At 42.1% G+C, this 10112-nt stretch overlaps 1 non-coding gene across 1 annotated transcript; it reads right to left on the minus strand.

Moving 5' to 3' along the window:
* Positions 1 to 249: 249 nt before the first annotated feature.
* LOC140706290 (U1 spliceosomal RNA) lies at positions 250 to 414 on the minus strand. The gene has a single exon (XR_012085930.2). It is a non-coding gene; the product is annotated as a U1 spliceosomal RNA (small nuclear RNA).
* Positions 415 to 10112: the final 9698 nt, after the last annotated feature.

A 10112-nucleotide genomic window follows, 5' to 3' on the forward strand; every position in this document is an offset into this window, starting at 1 on the left:
GCCCAGAAACCTCCTGTGGTTCCACCGCCATGCTGGGAGGCCTCTGAACCAGCACCAGAGGCTACTCACCATGGCAGCCGCATTGAACCTCATTGCTCCACCGTCTGAGCTGTTGGCTTTCCAGGCTCTGCCTCCTGGAGCCTGCCTGGAAAGCCAGCAGGGCTGACAGGCCTATGGCAGCAAAACCAAATGGCAGTGGGCAGCAAAAAATGGCCAAGGGGAAAGAGATCAAAGTGATTCTAGAAAGACCAGGGGAAAGTGCAAACACAGTCCCTCACTACCACAAATCATGCAGTCAGGTTTTTTCACATTTGGGGAAACTGCAGGAATCAGCACACCTGAAGTGGAATGGATGAGCCTCAACCTGGGAAAACCACCTTCGTGATCATGGAATCTCCCCTGCCAGGTAAGTATGAGTTGGAGTGCCCCCCGCGCCTCCTGCCCCCTCCCACATCCTGCCCCCAAGGCATGGTGACCCCCCTGGCCGCACCTCCCGCTCAGAACAGGGCTGCACAGTGAGCTCCCGTCACTTGTCCAAGCTCCTGCCAACCTAGCAGTTCGAAAGCATGTAAAATTGTGAGTAGATAAATAGTAGATAAAATTGTGAGTAGATACCACCTCGGGGGGAAGGTAACAGCGTTCCGTGTCTAGTCGCGCTGGCCACGTGACCACAGAAACTGTCTTCAGACAAATGCTGGCTCTATGGCTTGGAACCGGGGATGAGCATCGCGACCTAGAGTCAGACACGACTGAACTAAATGTCAAGGGGAACCTTTACCTTTATCTTTAAAATTAATTTAAACAACTAATATCACATTTATTCAATTTTCATTTGGGGAAAAGTACATGGCAGCTCCTTTCCAGCCTGAAAATAACATGACTCAAATGGGAGGAGTCTGTTCTCTAGTTCTTTCCTTGTTTACACTGTCCCTCCTGGGATCTAGAAAAACACTGCTATGAGGGATATTTATGAAGAGCTACATTTCACTATATTTTATGTGTCCCTTGTGAACCCATTGATTTGATGGCCATCTATAAGAACATTCATCTCAAGGAATGGGAATCCTCACCTACCTCATTCTCAAAAAAGCCAACATTCTTTTCCACATTTGTTTTCAGCAAACAGATTTCAACAGACCCTCTGCTTTCCACAGACTAAAGAGAGGGGAAAAGACAGAGAGCAGATAGGTGGGGCTTTCTTTGAATTCAGAGACAGGGAAGGAATGATTGGTTATTGCTGGATAGATTGACAGTCACCCCAGCCTAGAAAGGTCCCTTCCAGCCCAACCTACTAAAGGCAGCATGCATAGTTGCAATAAGTCCAACGGACAAGACCATGCAATATTTTTTTCTCCCTACTGAGAGAACAAGTTCTGTTGTTGGTCTTCGGTATACTTTGTGCTGTTTCAAGATTGACCTTTCCCCACATTTCTTTAAAATGTGCAGAATGTAAGACTGCAAGAAATATTTGCCTTTTTGATGGACTAAAAATAGTAACATTGAAGGGACTGCATGTGTCTTTGTGCCCAATCAGTCTATCCATGGGTTTTTGTCTGGCTCTGTGTCTATGTGCATGGCCTGAGAGGTTTTTTTCCAGAGGCTGTGCAAATCATTAAAAAAATACAAAGAAGAAGATATGCCTGCCGTGGCTGAAATGAAGATATCAGCAAGATTTCCCCACATCCCGGATTCCCATTGCAAGGCAGGCTATTTTATAAACTGAACAACAACATATCTCATTGACAACAAACAAATAATCAGCTCCAAAAATAACAAGTAGGGCTTGTTCTCTTCCACATGTTACTGTGGATCGTGTCTTCTTTGGCAACCTGGGATTTCATTATCCTTATAAGTAGGCTACTTGAACTACTAGTGCTAAGGCATAAACAACAATTAGATATTTGTTTATTATTAGATGTATTTCTTTGAACTGAAAGTCACTGTGCTGTGATGATTTCCCCCCTTTTCTTTTTATAATAATGAAGCAAGTGAGCGTTATTTTTGTTCACAGAACAGCTGTGAGCTTTGGCACCGATATTCTCACTCACGTCCCAGAGAAAAAAATGGTGTTAGGTGTTAATAAGATCACAAGTTTAATTGATAAAACCAGCCTGGAGGGGAGAACTCTAAAAAGAGCAGCACCGGCAGTGGCAGGCATACCTTCTTCACCTCCCTGCCAGAAACAGGAGGCAAAATCCATTATATGGCAATATAATGAATAGTTTTGGCAACTAAGGAGTGGAAGCCCATTTCAAATCTACACAAGGTGAGCAGGAAGCACCCTAACAATTTGCCCAGTGTTAATGGTTCTGCTGTCATAGGAGCTTTGCTTGAATTAGATACTGGATGCCCTCTGTCTCTTTGGGTTATCAGAAACAGTGCAACAGAAAGTCACGTTAGAAATGCTGCTTCATGTTACATGCTTTCAGACATAGGTGGGCTGAGGAATGTATATTATGTTGAATTAATAAATCAACCAAAATTTTAGAAGTTCTCACAACCACTGCTTTGCATCATCTCAGCCAACTCTTCCCACAAACTTGCTGAGCTGTCTTGTTTTGGTTTAACATGTGGCATTTTCCAACCACAGAGCAGAAGAAAGCCCTTCCTCTGACAGCCACTCTACATAAACACATACACATGCAAACACATACAGGCTCCAACCACTTCAAAGAGCAGGCTTGCAACATTCTGCTATGTTCCTGATCTTGTTGTCATGTATTATTCTTATCACTTTCCTCTTCCAAGTACTGAATTTGGATCCACATCCATTTTGAAACCACTGTTGAATTCATATGCACAAAGTTGCTATCTTTATAAAGTTGACTGTGGTCATATGACCCATACAAATACATAAAAAGAATGTATACAAAAAGATAGAACAAGAAACAGATAAAAGCAGCCTTTGTATGTACTGCAGTCATAAACAAGTTAGCCATTTGAGCTAACTTGAGAGTCCTAATCTTTTTGGCAATACATGACCAGCCACTTACCAGAGCAACCTTGAAATTTATGCAGTGGGGGCGAATCAGATTGCTCCTAATTTGTTCATAAAATATACAATATAAAAGAGTATTTGACAAAAATTCTGGTCCCACATGAACAGCTTCTTTCTTGTTGAGGAATTTCCTGATATCTAACCTGGAGTAATGTTAGGACATTAATTTTAGATGATAGATGGTGGGAATGCTGTAAACGTAATATATCTTAACTTCAGTGAAGCCTTTGATGAAGTGTCCCATGATATTCTGATTAACAAGCTAACTAGGTGTGGGCTGGACAGAACTACTGTCAGGTGGATACACGATTGGTTACAGAACTGTACTCAGACAGTGCTTATCAGTGGCCCCTTCTCAAACTGGGAGAAAATAACAAGGAGGTGCCATAAGACCAAGTGCTCTTCAACATTTTTATTAATGATTTGGATGATGGAGTGCAGGTAATGTTTATTAAATTGGCAGATGACACAAAATTGAGAGCAATAGCTAATATCTTGGGAGACAGTAACAAAATTCAAAAAGATCATGACAGGCTTCATTATGGGTCTGAAGACAACAGAAAGAAACTTATGCAAACTTCTACATCCGGGGGGGGGGGGGGGAGATAGATGCACAGTTACAAGATGAGAGATACTTGAGTATCCCTCATCTTGTAGCAATAATGATCTGGGTGAGAAGGATCTTGGAATTGTTATAGATCACTAGCTGAGCATGAGTGTAATATGGTTGCAAAAATGGCCAGTGCTATTTTAGGTTCCATTAACATAAATATAGTCTCCAGATCTTGTGAAGTACTAGTTCCTCTCTATTTGGCATTGGTTAGGCCTCATCTAGAGTACTGTGTCCAGTTCTGTACACCACAATTCAAAAAGGATACTGACAAACTGGAACAACTTCAGAGGAGGGCAAGAAGGATGATCAGGGGACTGGAAACCAAGCCCTATGAGGAAAGGCTGAAAGAACTGGGCTGTTAAGCTTTGAGGGGAAAAAACAAGAGCTGATATGATAGCAGTTTTCAAATACTTGAAAGGTAGATGGGAAAAAATATCTGAGGTAGAGATGAAACAATTGGTTGCTACTGAGTTGACTGACATTCAATCCCAGTCCAGAAAGGTTCTTCTCATCCAAAACCTCTCAAAGGCATTGTATGAAGGTACAATATATTCAACAACATACATGGAGAAACTACAGGAAAAATGGCCAAGTTGAAAGCATCAGAAGATGAGAATTATCAACATAGCCCTTCTAACACTTCCTTCTTGAAATTATGTTCATATCCAAGACCTTCTGTACACATACTATGTGTTGTTAAGGCATTCCTATGTTGAGCACAAAATGGAGTTTCCCATCCCCCACCCTGACACTACATCTTTTTTTATTTTGAAAGGCACATGGTAAGCGTGGTCTTCTTCAAACTTACCCCAGTACATGAGCAGCTATTTGCATATAGGATGAGAGTGAATAACAATGCAGAGTCTGGGTCCGTCTCTAACACCATTTCCCACTACCTTCTGTAATGAAAGGAAGTGATAAAAAGTCACTTCCAGTTTTGAAAAAGTTTATTTCTGGCCTGAAGAGGTATATAAGTGCCCAAAACATTGTTAAAACTTGCAATCATTCCACTTTGGAGGTTTCTTGGACATGACTCACCATTTTTAATGTCACTTCCCCCCCGTCCGTCCGTCCGTCTGTCCGTCCGTCTGTCTGTCTGTCTGTTTTGGCAATGGAGCAACTGTAAATGATGCTGAAATATATTTCATTGTCATCACAAACAGGCTTCACTAAAGAAAGAATTCTTAAAATGATATGTCTTTTTCAAGACTACTAATAGGGATAGCTTATCTAAGTCAGAGCATGGGTTGGGAGTTCAATTCACAACTGTGCCTCCCATGAAAAGAACAAACCTATGTAGCCTTGGGCAAGCTACAAAGGTCTCAGCCACTGGACGGACGGTCCGCCACCCAGGAAGAGTGGAGCTGTTGTTTGCCCCAACGTCCTGGATGGGTGTGAGACTGTCCCGGGTCATGTGACTGGTTTGGGTGAGGGAGTGCGGTTATTTAAGGAAGCACTCCTGTTTGGGCACCCACCCGCCCTCTCTGTTTCTAGTGAGATTTTTGGTTGCCTTTTAGGGGCTGGATAGGAATTTTTGACTTTCATCCTGACTGGCTTTTGGATGTGGGGCTTTTTCGCCTATCTCACACTGGAGAAGAGTTGTTGGCATTTTTGGTGGTTGATTTGGTCACACTGGCGGGTAGTGCGGAAAAACAGGTAGTCTCAGTGTGTCCCGTTTGTAATTCAGGTAAGCCAACAGCGCATCCAACCTTCCAGCTCTGCGGATCGTGCGATTACAGGGCCGGTGCGGGGAAGATGCGCTGGGCCACTTCCGGACCAACAGTCATCAATTAAAGATGTCTTGAGGTCTGGGGCATTTATTAGTGGCCGGTTGGGTTCCTGCTGTCTTTAAGACCGCTGGAACCTGGGGCCGGGGACTCGCCTAATGGCGGATAAGGGGGTATTGGGATACCCCCGCCTTCTCCTGTTTCCGCACTACAGCAGGCCCCCTTTTTTGATAATGTTTGAAGATATAGATTGATGTGATTTGATTTAATAAAGTGTGGCCCGTATTTAATCCATATCACTGTCTCGTGTCTTTATTCTGGGACTGGGGGGGCCCAAGTCCCATAGTGCCCCCAGAAGAAGGGAATGGTAAATTATGTCTGAATATTCTATACCTAGAAAACCCTCAGAAGGGTCAGTGTGAGGTGGAATTGACTTGATTGCATGTTATTATTTATATTATTAATATGGAAAACATGCTAATTTTCTGGTACAAGTTGGTAGCCATGAATTTATTGTAACATATAGTTGCTCCTGAGGTTTTAGTATTCAGCAGCTATGAATTAATATAGAAGTGAAGGTGACACCGAAGACAATGGTATTTGTTTTGAGAGTACATGCCAGAAGAGCAAGATGTTGGTGTTATTTTATTTTTTTCTGTAAAATTACAGTAATTTGCACAAGGGGAATTAGCTCTCTTTTCAGGCCCTGTCCACACTGTGCAATTTGGTCCAAACAAGTGGAACAGAGTTCTGACTCCTGTCCTCTGAAGAGGCTGGCCACAGAGACTGGCGAAAAGTTCGGAAGAAAAACCTCCAGAACACGGCCAAATAGCCTGAAAAACCTACAACAACCATTGGATCCTGGCTGTGGAATTTTTCAATACAAGTGGAAAAGATATATTTTTTCCATGCCATACATATCATAACTATATGCCAGTGTGGCCATGCCGTTTCATTATTTTGCAGCAGTTTGATTTCTAGCTCCCACGCCTATCTTTTTTTTCCCCATACTTAGTCAGCAGCTTCCTCCACTGAATAAGAAATGGAAAAGGTTTGGGATGTGAGAATGTGCCATTCCATGTTTTGTTCTCAGTTCTCTTAGAACATGATGTTAAGGGAGAACTGTCTGCTGAAGGGGGTTTACGCCTTCCCATGCTAGTATACATCCTGATTTATGTTAGGGCAAAAAAGAAAGGGCAAAGAAACTTTTACCCTCTTTGTATCCAGCTCTTTGCATTTTCCTCTGTGCCCTGTAACGTTACCATCCTGAATCGCTCACGGTGTTGTTCCTCCCATCTGTTTCCAGCTCTTGACAGTTGTCATCTCCACGGGAATACATTTAGTGCGTCTTTCTTTGTCATGGCTGCGCTGGGGATGTTCAGCATGCCCTCACTCCTTTGTAGAGTTTTTTAACAACACATTTCATGATTTTCAAAATAAATTAAACACCGTGTGTTGCTTTTGTCATGCAAAAGAGCAATTACTACTTCAGAAGCCGTCTTTTAACGAAGCACAGCTTCTTATCGCCTCTGTCCGAGCAAGCAATCGGGTTGCATGTTGTACATAGTCACAGTTGTGTGCGTAACAGCATTCATACTTTAAAAACAGATTTACATTTGCAGCCACTGAACAGCCAAAGGTAACTGCAAGGAGTGTAAAATAGCCATTTCTTATGCAGACTTCCAAGCTCCAAAGTGATCTTCCATTTTCCAATGACCAGTGATACATACCGATTCTGAAAAGAGGGATGATTTCATTTTACAGTATACAATTCCAGTACTTTTTACAAATGATAGTTCCCTTCTGATGTTTTATACACCTCTTCCTCCTTGCTTGAGAAGCATAATATATAGAATATGCTTATTTACTTGTTACTATTTACTTTCTTCTGACATTAGAATTCAGTGTATATTGTATATGCGTACTTTTGCTTCCAAATGTTGATGTTTTCTGCTGATCCCACTACCCCCCTACCCCATAGAAAAGAAAACCTGAAGTCCCCATGCCAAACACACATAATGGGATATTTGCCTACTAGATATAGCAGTCATGTTCCTGAATAAATGCACATAGGTTTGTGCAGGTGGGCCATAAGAATCCCCAGCTGGGCTTACTGCCTATTTAGAGCTAGTATTCGTCCTAACTCTGGGCATTTTCCTCTTATGCTACGTTTCTCAGCTCAGCTGCTTGGAAATAAGATTTAATGAAATTGGATTTGGAATTGCTTTGTGTGCTCATCTCCTCAATTCAATGTCCTTTCCTTTTATATGTTCACATCTACAATTCAATGTCCCCTTAAATTGTATCAGGTGAATATGTTTAAGTGCTTTTATCAATATTTATTACAGTAGCACAAACAAGGAAAGCAAAACCAGAACCAGTACAGTACATTCTACCCACTAGCCATGCCTCCATCTCTTTTACAGGTGTAGCTATCAGTCTACACATGCTTGACCCATGTCTTTTTGTGTTGGAAAATTTATGCTCCGAATGTAACCTCAGCTCCAGCAGGTGCGAAGCAGAAGACTGGTGAATTGAGAAAGGGCAAAATTAACCCCTAGGCCAATGCAGGCTTTTGCATCAATTAATTTCCACTTAAGCCTTGTTTTGAAAGCTTCTGGGGAGGGGGAGGGAAGACTTAGGCGCTGCATAGTTCACACTAGCCTTCATTAGAGGGGTGGATTTCACAATTACTTCAGGGCATCAGTGAGTTTCAAGCAGAGTAAGGAGACAGCAAATTTGGGATATTCCTGCCAATATAAATATTCTTTTTCAGGGAAGGAAGTCTGCAAGAAGCATCTATCTACTGATAACATATATTAGGCCTTTTTAAAAAATAGAGAGAGATTCCTTGCATGTCTTTATTTATTTACTTACTCAAGAATTGGGGGGGTGGGGTGGGGAGGAATGTGGCAATTCAAGTTCAGGGCTTGGAATTAATCAGTCCCATCTGCAGGCACAAAAGACATGACACAAGGAACCAAAAAACAAAAAAAAAAAACCACCGCCTAAGACAAAACTGTGCTTCTTTTCACAGGCAATAGGGGAAATTAATGTCAGCACTAGGCTGAAGACATAAAGAGAGTCAAAATTAAAAACCCTTTGAAAGCTTCCAACAAGATTCCTATAATCAGCTGAAAGATAAGTAATGATCAAAGCTCCCTTTAAAATAGTATTGTTCACCCTGTTGGAACTGTTTAAATGTACCCTACTATTCAGCAGAAATTATATGAGATTATGGCTCAAACTATGCTATTGTTTCAATACGGAGGCCAGATGTTTTAAAAAAGTGAGCTTTCCTCACTAGCGTAGGTTTAAAAGCCAGGACTAAAATGAAATAATGAATAAATAAAATGAAAACAGAGACAGCTGTAGTTTAAAAGTGCTTAATTACCTCCTTGTACCACCAATGTATCCCCCCCCAGTGGCTCTCCTCACAACCCATGGCGTATGCCCTCTTTCAGCCATGTGTGTCACGTGGTGAAGCAACTGTGTGAAACCTAAGCTGATGCTCCACTCAAGACTCAGCGTGGACTACTTTAATGTAAGCCATTAAAAGAGAAGCTTTTCAACAATTGTACAAGGCGGTATGCACAAAGTTGGCTGATGCCCAACCTCTGTCTGGTACCCTTGGCTGCCCTACTGAAAACATCATTAGCCTTTTTTATTCGAAGCTGTTCCCTCACAGATAAGCATTGTATCTGTTTTTATGATAAAGGTGACTTTCCAAATGGCACCAAAAGGACAATTGGATTTAGAAACCATGGCTTTGAACAGGTTCCCCACTTTAGCACTGCTTTCCTGCTACCTTCCCAGCAGCACCCTCCCCCTGCTACTGGGCCAGAAAGGTGGGGCAACATCTTGAGCTGGGGTGACTCATGAGTTCTGAATCCACAAGGGAGCTCATCCCACTGACGTGAGCATTGTGCAAAATTCGCTGCTATCTTTGTTGTGGCAGCCCACAATCATGGTCTGTTATAATACGGTATAATACGGTATGCAGGGTGCCGGCATTTTGGTTTGAAACTGAGTTGTACTTTTGTTAGACTTCTAGGAACAGAGCTCAGATTAAAAAAAAAAAAAAAAAAACAAGAGCAAAACCCAAAACGGTGCATATTCAGTGTTTTTGAGGGGGCTTTTGTTTTTTTTATTTTTTGCTACCACTGGAGCGACAGGTCCAACATCAGTGGGATGTGGAGTGAAAAACTGGTGAAGGATTCGCACAGCCCATGGGCCATAACTTGCCCACTCTTATTTTATAGATTTACCAGACAATGAAGCAGTAAGGCCCGTGGCAAACTAGTTCATCACAGTGTCTGTAGACCTTTGAGCAAACTGTCTACTGGCCAAGTGATAACTCACAACTACAAGTATGAAACCTTTTGGTAAGCTGGCTATATATCCTGCCTTGGCACTTGGCATGTTTTATGACTCACCACATAATTCATACAATCCACACATGAGGTGAAAGTCTGCTCGTGACAAGGAAAGATAATACAGATGGATATCATACGGCGTATTGGCTTAAATCCTATTGGCATAACCATGCTTGTGGAAGGCTAATGACAGCAGGGGTTTCCGTCAACAGAGGGTAATTGTACGCAATTAAAGACATCCTCCTCCAGTCCTGTGGCTTCTGTGTCTTCAACATGATGAAAGGAATTAGACAAGACCCATGGAACAGAAGCAGCAAGTCTCTGGTTTCCATAAATTGTCCACTGCTGCTGATGTCACCAACTTTCCACAGGAATAGTTTCACAACAGGATTTAAGCC

This window comes from Pogona vitticeps, chromosome 3 (genome assembly GCF_051106095.1).
Source record: "Pogona vitticeps strain Pit_001003342236 chromosome 3, PviZW2.1, whole genome shotgun sequence".
NCBI classification, from domain to species: domain Eukaryota; kingdom Metazoa; phylum Chordata; class Lepidosauria; order Squamata; family Agamidae; genus Pogona; species Pogona vitticeps.